Source organism: Eriocheir sinensis, unplaced genomic scaffold (genome assembly GCF_024679095.1).
Source record: "Eriocheir sinensis breed Jianghai 21 unplaced genomic scaffold, ASM2467909v1 Scaffold558, whole genome shotgun sequence".
Classification (NCBI taxonomy): Eukaryota; Metazoa; Arthropoda; class Malacostraca; order Decapoda; family Varunidae; genus Eriocheir; species Eriocheir sinensis.
Genome location: NW_026111896.1, coordinates 198,690 through 207,500, shown reverse-complemented (window position 1 = coordinate 207,500; position 8,811 = coordinate 198,690). Strand labels below are relative to the sequence as shown.

Sequence of the window (8,811 nt, the reverse complement as noted above, 5' to 3'; positions counted from 1 at the left end):
AGAGAGAGAGAGAGAGAGAGAGAGAGAGAGAGAGAGAGAGAGAGAGAGAGAGAGAGAGATAGGGGGAGGAAAGAAAGTTGGAAAGTTTTGTTTATTGGGCACAACATGTGGTCATATGCCGGAGAGACAGGAGGGGAAGGAATTATAGAAGGGAACAGATCCCAGGAGATAGAACACAACCCCCAATTAATACCTGGTACCCATTCACTGCTGGGTGGACAGGGGCGTAGGGTATCGGAAAACCCGCCCAAATGTTTCCACTCCGCCCGGGAATCGAACCTGGGCTCTTTTGGTTGTGAACCAAGTGTGCTAACCACTGCACCACGAAGCCCCCTGGAGAGAGAGAGAGAGAGAGAGAGAGAGAGAGAGAGAGAGAGAGAGAGAGAGAGAGAGAGAGAGAGAGAGAGAGAGAGAGAGAGAGAGAGAGAGAGAGAGAGAGAGAGAGAGAGAGAGAGAGAGAGAGAGAGAGTATATATATATATATATATATATATATATATATATATATATATATATATATATATATATATATATATATATATATATATATATATATATATATATATTAAACACACACACACACACACACACACACACACACATGTAGTTGTGTATGTGCCACCTAAGACCTCATCATGGTCAGTGGAGGACTATAACAACATGCTAGGAGATACTAGAATCTGTTTGGACAACATGGTGAAAGCGTGCAACAAATTAATGATTATGGGAGACTTTAATTGTAAAGAAGTAAGCTGGGAAGACTGGACAACAAGGGGAAGCACGGGGTAATGTGTTACTAAAGCTGATGATGGAGAATACAGTGACCTGGTGGGCATCAGATTTCACAATGTATAGTGGACAGGACGAGCCATCCAGCCTGGACTTAGTCTTCACAAATGAGGTAAATGTGATTGAAAACATTGACTATAACCTATCAATTGGAAAAAGTGGTCATGTGGTGATTCAGTTTGAGATAAAACAAGAAAGAGGAGAAGTAAGGAAGAAAAGACACAGAACTGGAAGGCATAATTTTAGTAAAACTAACTACACTGAACTGGGGAAATATTTTGAAGGCACAGACTGGTCTAGATTCCAAGAAGCAAGCAGAGTGGAAGAAAAATGGAATATATTATTAGAGATTTGCAATGAAGAGGTTAAGAAGTATGTGCCAAAAGTGAAAGAGAATTGCAGGGGAAAGAAGGACGGGTTCAACATGAGATGCAAAGAAGCAAGGAGAGAGAAAGAGGAGGCCTGGAGAAGGTGGAGCAGAGTGAAGCGGCAGAATGTTTGGAAACTATATAAACAAGAAAGAAATGAGTGTATTAGAATATGCAGAGAGGAAACATTGAATTTTGAAAGGGATATAATAGACAAATGCACAGACCACCCGAAGCTATTTTACAGATTTATAAACGGGAAACTAAAACAGCGTGAGGAAATAACAAAATTGAAAGTTAATGGCGAGGTGTATGAGGACGAGTTGGAGATGGCGGAAGAAATGAACAAAAGCTTTCAAGAAGTATTCACAAGAGAAAGCGAGTTTGACGTACCAACTGGGCTAGGCCAAGGGCCCTGCCTGTGACATAGAAATCACAGTGCAGGAGATAACTAGTGAAATGGAGAATCTAGATGTGAGGAAGTCACAGGGTCTTGACAGTGTTTCCAACTGGGTGCTGAAGGCGTGCAGGAATCAATTGGCGGACAAAATACACAAAGTTATAAAGAGATCATTGGCTGAGGGTGTAGTCCCTCTGGACTGGAAAAAAGCTGACACAGTCCCCATCTACAGGAGCGGAAGAAGAGACGACCCACTTAATTATCGACCAGTTTCCTTACGAGCGTAGTGTCAACAATATGCAAAAGAACTGTGAAAAGGAAATGGACGAAGCACCGAGAGGAAAATGAAATCATCACAGAAAGACAGTTCTGATTTAGGAAAGGAAGATCATGCCTGACAAACTTGGTGTGTTTCTATTCAAGGGTGACAGATGTTGTGCAGGAGAGAGATGGATGGCCTGACGCTGTCTACTGGACTTGAAAAAGGCCTTTGACAAGGTGCCACATAGGAAGTTAATGTGGAAGCTGGAGACGGTGGATAAATTAGGAGGTGGTCTTCTAAAGTGGATGGAGGATTTTCTGAAGAACAGGATGATGAGAACAACTATTAGAGACAGGAAATCAAGTTGGAAAAATGTCATGAGTGGAGTTCTGCAAGGCTCTGTGTTGGCCCCAATTATGTTTGCAGCATATGTTAATGATATGACAGAAGGAGTGGATAGCTATATGAGTCTGTTTGCCGATGACGCTAAGATAATGAGAAGAGTGGAAAAAGAGGAGGACTACTTGCTGCTCCAGAGAGACCTGGACACAGTGTGGCGGTGGAGCAGGAAGTGGGAAATGGAATTTAATACCAAAAAGTGCAGTGTTATTGAATTTGAAAAGAGTGGAATGCGAGTAGAGGGACATTATAAGTTGGGTAAGGATAAGTTAGACAGGAAGACAGAAGAAAAAGACCTTGGAGTGATGATCACAGAGAACTTGTCTCCAGAGAGACATGTGAATAAAATATCAGCTGAGACACAACCTGCTGAGGAACATCAGAGCAGCGTTCACATACCTTGGTGAGGACATGGCAAGGAAATTGACTGTGACCTTGATACGCCCTAGACTAGAATATGCATCAGTGGCTTGGTCGCCATCACTTAAGAAACACGTTAGAAAACTGGAGAGGGTACAGAGAGCGACAACAAAAATGGCACCTAGTCTGAGCGACCTGCCTTATGAGGAAAGATTGCTGAGGCTGAACCTCCCTACACTGGAAAGTAGAAGAGAAAGAGGAGATTTAATAGCATGGTCTAGGGTGATGAATGGTGTAGAGAAATCGGATAGAGATGACCTCTTGATAAGAGAAGAGAGAAACTTAAGAGGAAATGGAAAACTGTTGAGAAAAGGAATTTGTAGAAGAGACATCAAGAAGAACAGCTTCCCGCAGAGATGTGTGGGGGTCTGGAATGGGCTGGAGGGAAGTGGTGCAGGCTAAGTCAATAAGCACATTTAAGGCCAAGTTAGATGGAAGTAGTTGGAAAGGCAGGACAGCACCAGCACAGCTCCGTTCCTGTAAATCACAACTTTAGGTAAACTAGGTAAATACACACACACAAATGCTTCCTTCCCTTCCCTTTCCTTTCCATTCCTCCCCTCCCCTTCCCTCCCCTAAACTTACCTCCATGGGGTCGGGGTCGTCGCTGAAGGTCAGGGCTAGTACATAAGAGGGGGGGCACTAGCCAGGTACTCGTGGCAGCAATCTCTTCTGAGTTGGACCACTGCGCTGGGTCCTGAACTAGCAGTCGGGTGATGAGGTTGCTGGCGGGGGCGGAGGTGTGTCCTGGGCTGTCAAAGGTGCCCCCCGCCAGGATGTGTCGTTTCAGCCCTACCACTGTAGAAGCCTGCGGAGTGGTGGTAGTAGTAGTAGTAGTAGTAGTAGTAGTAGTAGTAGTAGAGGTTATGGCAGAGTGTAAGGTTACTGAGGGCAAGTGAAGGGAGACTCAAGTAACCTTAGGAAACTCTATACAAGGACACACACAACACACAGAACCAGAGAATTAGAATTGTAAACAGAATCCCATTGACGAGTATCAGAGGTTATGGCAGAGTGTAAGGTTACTGAGGGCAAGTGAAGGGAGACTCAAATAACCTTAGGAGACTCTATACAAGAACACACACAACACACAGAACCAGAGAATTAGAATTGTAAACGGAATCCCACTGAGCAGCAGCAGCATAAGAATGCCTGGGAGCAGCACAGAGAGCAGAAAATAAGTTAATCAATGTAAAAAGCAGTTAATATAGTGAAATGAGTAGAGGTCCAGGAAGTTATAAGGCTAACTGTAATAGTATATCTCTTATAACAAAACCAGCAATATTATTATTATTATTATTATTATTAGTAGTAGTAGTAGTAGCACAATAATACTAGTAATATTCTGTATACAAGGAATGGTGAGCCTGCTCCCTAAGACATACAAAGTGTGTTGGCGTACCTGTCAGTGCCTCTGAGGGAAGATATTTGACGTGTCTGAGTCGTCACTGAGCCTGTCCAGCACGGCCTTGATAGGAGTGTGGAGTGACCTAAAAAATTGACCATAGGTAACATGTAGGCATATTGCACACACACACACACACACACACACACAGGGCAAAACATTGTTCCTTATCACAGTTTACTGCATGCTGGGGTCACACATTTTGGCAGAAGTCCTTGACCTTACCCTCCTTGACCTTGCCTGCTGCTGCTGCTGATCTCTGGGAGAGAGAGATTTACACAGATATTCAAACCACACACACACCTTATGGTCCACACTGGGTGGTCTGCCCTTAAACCTGTCCTCAGTGAAATTATATTAATCAAATGGCACCAAGACTTTGCATTTCTACTTTAGTGATACTGAGGTGAAGGAACTGTTGCTCAAGCTTGTTTTTAAGGGGAAAAGAGAGAGAGAGAGAGAGAGAGAGAGAGAGAGAGAGAGAGAGAGAGAGAGAGAGAGAGAGAGAGAGAGAGAGAGAGAGAGAGAGAGAGAGAGAGAGAGAGAGAATAAATAGAACAATGAAGAAAAAATATGCAATTGAAATGACCCATGATGACCCAGAGAGACGCAGGGGTCAGGCCACAGAAAAAGAGCAAGTTTGGAGCACTACAATGACCCAGAGAGATGCAAGGGTCAGGCCACAGAAAAAGAGCAAGTTTGGAGCACTACAATGACCCAGAGAGATGCAAGGGTCAGGCCACAGAAAAAGAGCAAGTTTGGAGCACTACAATGACCCAGAGAGATGCAAGGGTCAGGCCACTCACCAGCACAGTGGACATCCTCTGGTCCGCCCAGGAGGGTGTGCCGGAGGGCCAGGAGCACCTCATCCCCTGGTCTATGGTGCTGGTGATGAGGGGACCAGCTCACTCCACGCCCAGGCCAGGGAGACGCTGCTCAGCTTCTTCACACAGCTGGGGACACAGGGCACAGAGTTATAATGATAATACTTTCCTATAGGTTCATGGTACACCAGAAGGGTCACACTGCCATCTTTCTTTATTTCTGTTTAGGTATTTCAACTGTTTATTTTCCAGAGAGAAGGAAAACAAAACTTATCCAGGTTAGGTAACATTAGTTTTGTGAACCTTCCCACCATGGCAGTGTTATGAGTTACAGGAGGCAGGAAAGCTGTGTTACTGATGCCAAGATTCTGAGTTTAAAGAGACAGAGAGAGAAAAAGTATCCAGGTTGGGTTACGTTAGTTTTGTGAACCTTCCCACCATGGCAGTGTTATGAGTTACAGGAGGCAGGAAAGCTGTGTTACTGATGCCAAAATTCTGAGTTTAAAGAGAAAGAGAGAGAAAATGTATCCAGGTAAGGTTACGTTAGTTTTGTGAACCTTCCCATCATGGCAGTTACATGAGGCAGGGAGGCTTGCAAGGCTGTTTTACTGACGCACAACTTCTCAGAGATTCAGGAGAGAGAGAGAACGAAACTATCCAGGTTAGGTTAGGTTAGTTTTGTTGTGGCTTTCTGAGGTGGCTGAACAATGCTACTCATTTATATACCTGGACTGACTTTTCTTTTTCCTTTTTTTCTTTATGATTATTTTGGGGCAATCACTGTTTCAAGGGAGAAAACAAAACTATCAAGGTTACTTTAGGTTAGTTAGTAACAGTAGTAGTAGTAGGAGTAGTAGCAACAATTACCAAAGACTAGAACCTTATATTCTTTCCTTCAATAATGATAATAATAATGATAACAATAATAATGATATTAATAATAATAATAATAATAATAATAATAATAATAATAATAATAATAATGATAATGATGATAGTAATAACAATAATAATGATATTAATAATAATAATAATAATAATAATAATAATAATAATAATAATAATAATGATGATAGTAATAATAATAATAATGATAATAATAAATGGCATGGCACTTATGACATAACTAAGATTTAACTCATTAGCAATTATTTATTTATCAATTATTACTGTCATTTATTTACCATTACTTTATTAAGTTAGTTTTGTGTGCCTTCTCACATCATGGTGATATTTTGAGGCGGCAGAACTAAACTATACATTTACCACATTTGCTTTTCTTTCTTCTTTATTACTTTATATTTAGTGTAAGTAAGAACAAAAGGTGTCAACAGAGAGACAGGGGAGCCACCAGGAACAAAATAGCATTGCCTGCATCAGGAGACACAGTGCTATCAATGTAACCAGTCTGTCTGCCTTGCCTTCCTGCCTAAACACACCACCGGGCCACATATTCCTGAAGTCTCTGCAGGTATGTGGTTCCTGAGTGAAGACGCTCGGCTGTAACTTGGAAACTAACCACGGGCCATTCTGGAAAATACTTTCATTGTGATTCCCGCTCAACATTACCTGTAATACTTCCTACCTAACCTTACATAGCCTAACCACCAAGTGGCCACAGACTACCCACATGCTGTCCAGAAGGCCACCCATCAATCCAGACTCAAGAAGAAACCGCCCAGTGAATCAAGAGTGAGTTCCGGGGGGCAGCATGAGCCAAGCATAACTGGCGCCACTATAAAAATTGCCTGCGCCATGACAGGCTTGAGCCAACCACCATCCAGGCCCATGAAGAAAGCCTACCGGTGCTACAGGCGGAGATGTAAAAAAATAATAATAATAATAAATAAAAACTAATCCATCCTGCTCTGTTCCAGAGTAGGCAGAACACACCCGTACAGACTTCAGGAATATGCATTCCTGCCACCATCAACTCATATTTACAGGCATTCCAGGCCTCCTGGGGCACAAAACCTCAGGTGGGATTATTCACGAGAGGGTCGCCTACTAATTTTGAGATGCTGACTGCTTATTTCTGGACAAAATATGATGCTGTTTATTATGGAGATAGTATTCATTTCCAGATATCACTATTCAATTGACTTTTCAATCCCTGTTGTACACCCGTCACCTTCCACTGCCTCAACATAGCTGACAGAGAGGTTCAACTTGCTTACTGATTATACTCAGCGCTCACCAAGATCACAAGTGGACAAACCAGAACAAAACCAGGCAAATTAATGTTTTTTGCCGCTGTGTGTGTGTTCCCCCAGTGAGCGTTGGACGCCAGCAACTTACTTATCCAAAATCTCTAGAATCACACCCAAGCTTATTGAGGTAAAAAGTGGACAAACCAGAACAAAACCAGGCATATTAATGTTTTCTGCTGTGTATTGCCCCATGCATGGTGGAAACCAGAGCCACTCATTTCTGCAGGAGGCATTTCTCACAACACTGGCCCGCGTAGTGGGCCACCCCTGCCCTGCACTGTGTATTCCCGCCACCCCTCGCTGCCTGCCCAGTATATTTAAACTAACCAAGCCTTACTTTACATAACCTAGCGAACAGGGGGACTTTGCTCCCTCTCAACCCCCTTCTATTTCTAGGAAGTCCTTTGTTAATGCACTGCATTCAGGGAGTAAAAATAATCCATGTTGTAAGTATTAACTTGGCCAGAGGTGGCTGTGCACGCTTTCCTAAATATTTTGCAGAGTCAGTCTTATTAATTGAATGCTGTTTCAATCATCTGTTTATATATTAAACCTTTTTTTCACTTCCTTCCTTCTCTCTTTATGTAACTTAGTATTGAGCTGTTCATCCTTTCTGGGGTTCATAGGTGTACCGCAGGACCCCTGGGTAAGGAACACACTGTAACAAAAATGACAGAGATGATCACCAAGGCAATGAGTAGCTATGCCTAGACCCCAAACTTCACACCTCACAAGCTTACCTCTTTGGTCTTTAATTTGACAGAGATGAGCACTGAGGCAAGGAGCGATGGGTGCCTGTACCCACCCCCATAGGCCCCCAGGGTAACGGAGCTACGCCCTGGAGCAACGAGGACCTGGGAAGGCACACTGTGGTAACTCCGATGTCACGCCCGCCGTTACAACGCAGGATGTGACAAAGATGAGCTCTGAGGCGACGCGCACCTATAGTAGTAGTAGTAGCTATAGCATAAGCCCTAAACTTAACCTTACACTCAAATTTAAGGTCTGCAGAAGAGGAAAGAGAGAGGAAGAGGAGGAGGAAGGAAGAGAATAACGTAGTAGAAAATTTTACCTTACCCTCACCCAGCACCCATATTTATAGACCTACCACTCCACTAGACCTCTCTACTATAGGCTTACCGATGCCCCAAGGTCTCTCCCAGAGGCCTACTTACTTTTAAAGGCGGGCGAGGTCAAGAACGTGAAATAAACGTAGATCTTTTTGAACGCCGCCCACACGTGCACCTTCCCGCGGGAAAATGTAAACAAACCGAGTCGACGCGTTCTAGCGGCTCCCTTTTTATCCTTTTCCCTGTCTCTTCCTCTTTTCTTGCTTTCTCTTTGCCTTTTCTTTTTCTCTTTTGTCTCCTTGTTTTCCTTTCTCTTTCTTTCTTGCATCTTTTTTCTTCTTCTCCTCAGTTCGTATATCTCTGTTCGTTCTAGCGGTTCTATTTTTTCATTTTTCTTCCTCTCCTCTTTTTTTTTCTCTTTTCTCTTCCTCTTGTTTTCTCTCGTTCTCCTCCTTTCTCTCTACCTTTTCTCTTCCTTCCTTTCTCTTCTTTTCCTCCGTTCCTATCTCTCTCTTCCCTTCCCTTCCTTTCCTTCCCTTTGAAGTGGAAGTCAGGCATTAATTGTGTGTGTGTGTGTGTGTGTGTGTGTGTGTGTGTGTGTGTGTTCATGACTGTTATTGGGTAGAGCGTAACTGTTAAGCCCCAAATACACTGCCGAATTTTG

At 43.1% G+C, this 8,811-nt stretch overlaps 1 protein-coding gene across 3 annotated transcripts in view; it reads right to left on the bottom strand.

Annotated features, from left to right (window-relative positions):
• LOC126993096 (neogenin-like) overlaps nucleotides 1-8,336 on the bottom strand; it is a 33,929-nt gene extending 25,593 nt beyond the window's left edge. For all 3 annotated transcript variants that reach the window (XR_007747348.1, XM_050851931.1, XM_050851929.1), the window contains exons 1-4: nucleotides 8,253-8,336; nucleotides 4,850-4,996; nucleotides 4,041-4,128; nucleotides 3,224-3,446 (exon numbers count right to left, since the gene is read on the bottom strand). The gene's annotated coding sequence lies outside the window, so the exon portion shown is untranslated. The remainder of the gene's footprint in view (nucleotides 1-3,223; nucleotides 3,447-4,040; nucleotides 4,129-4,849; nucleotides 4,997-8,252) is intronic.
• Between the last annotated feature and the right edge of the window lie 475 nt (nucleotides 8,337-8,811).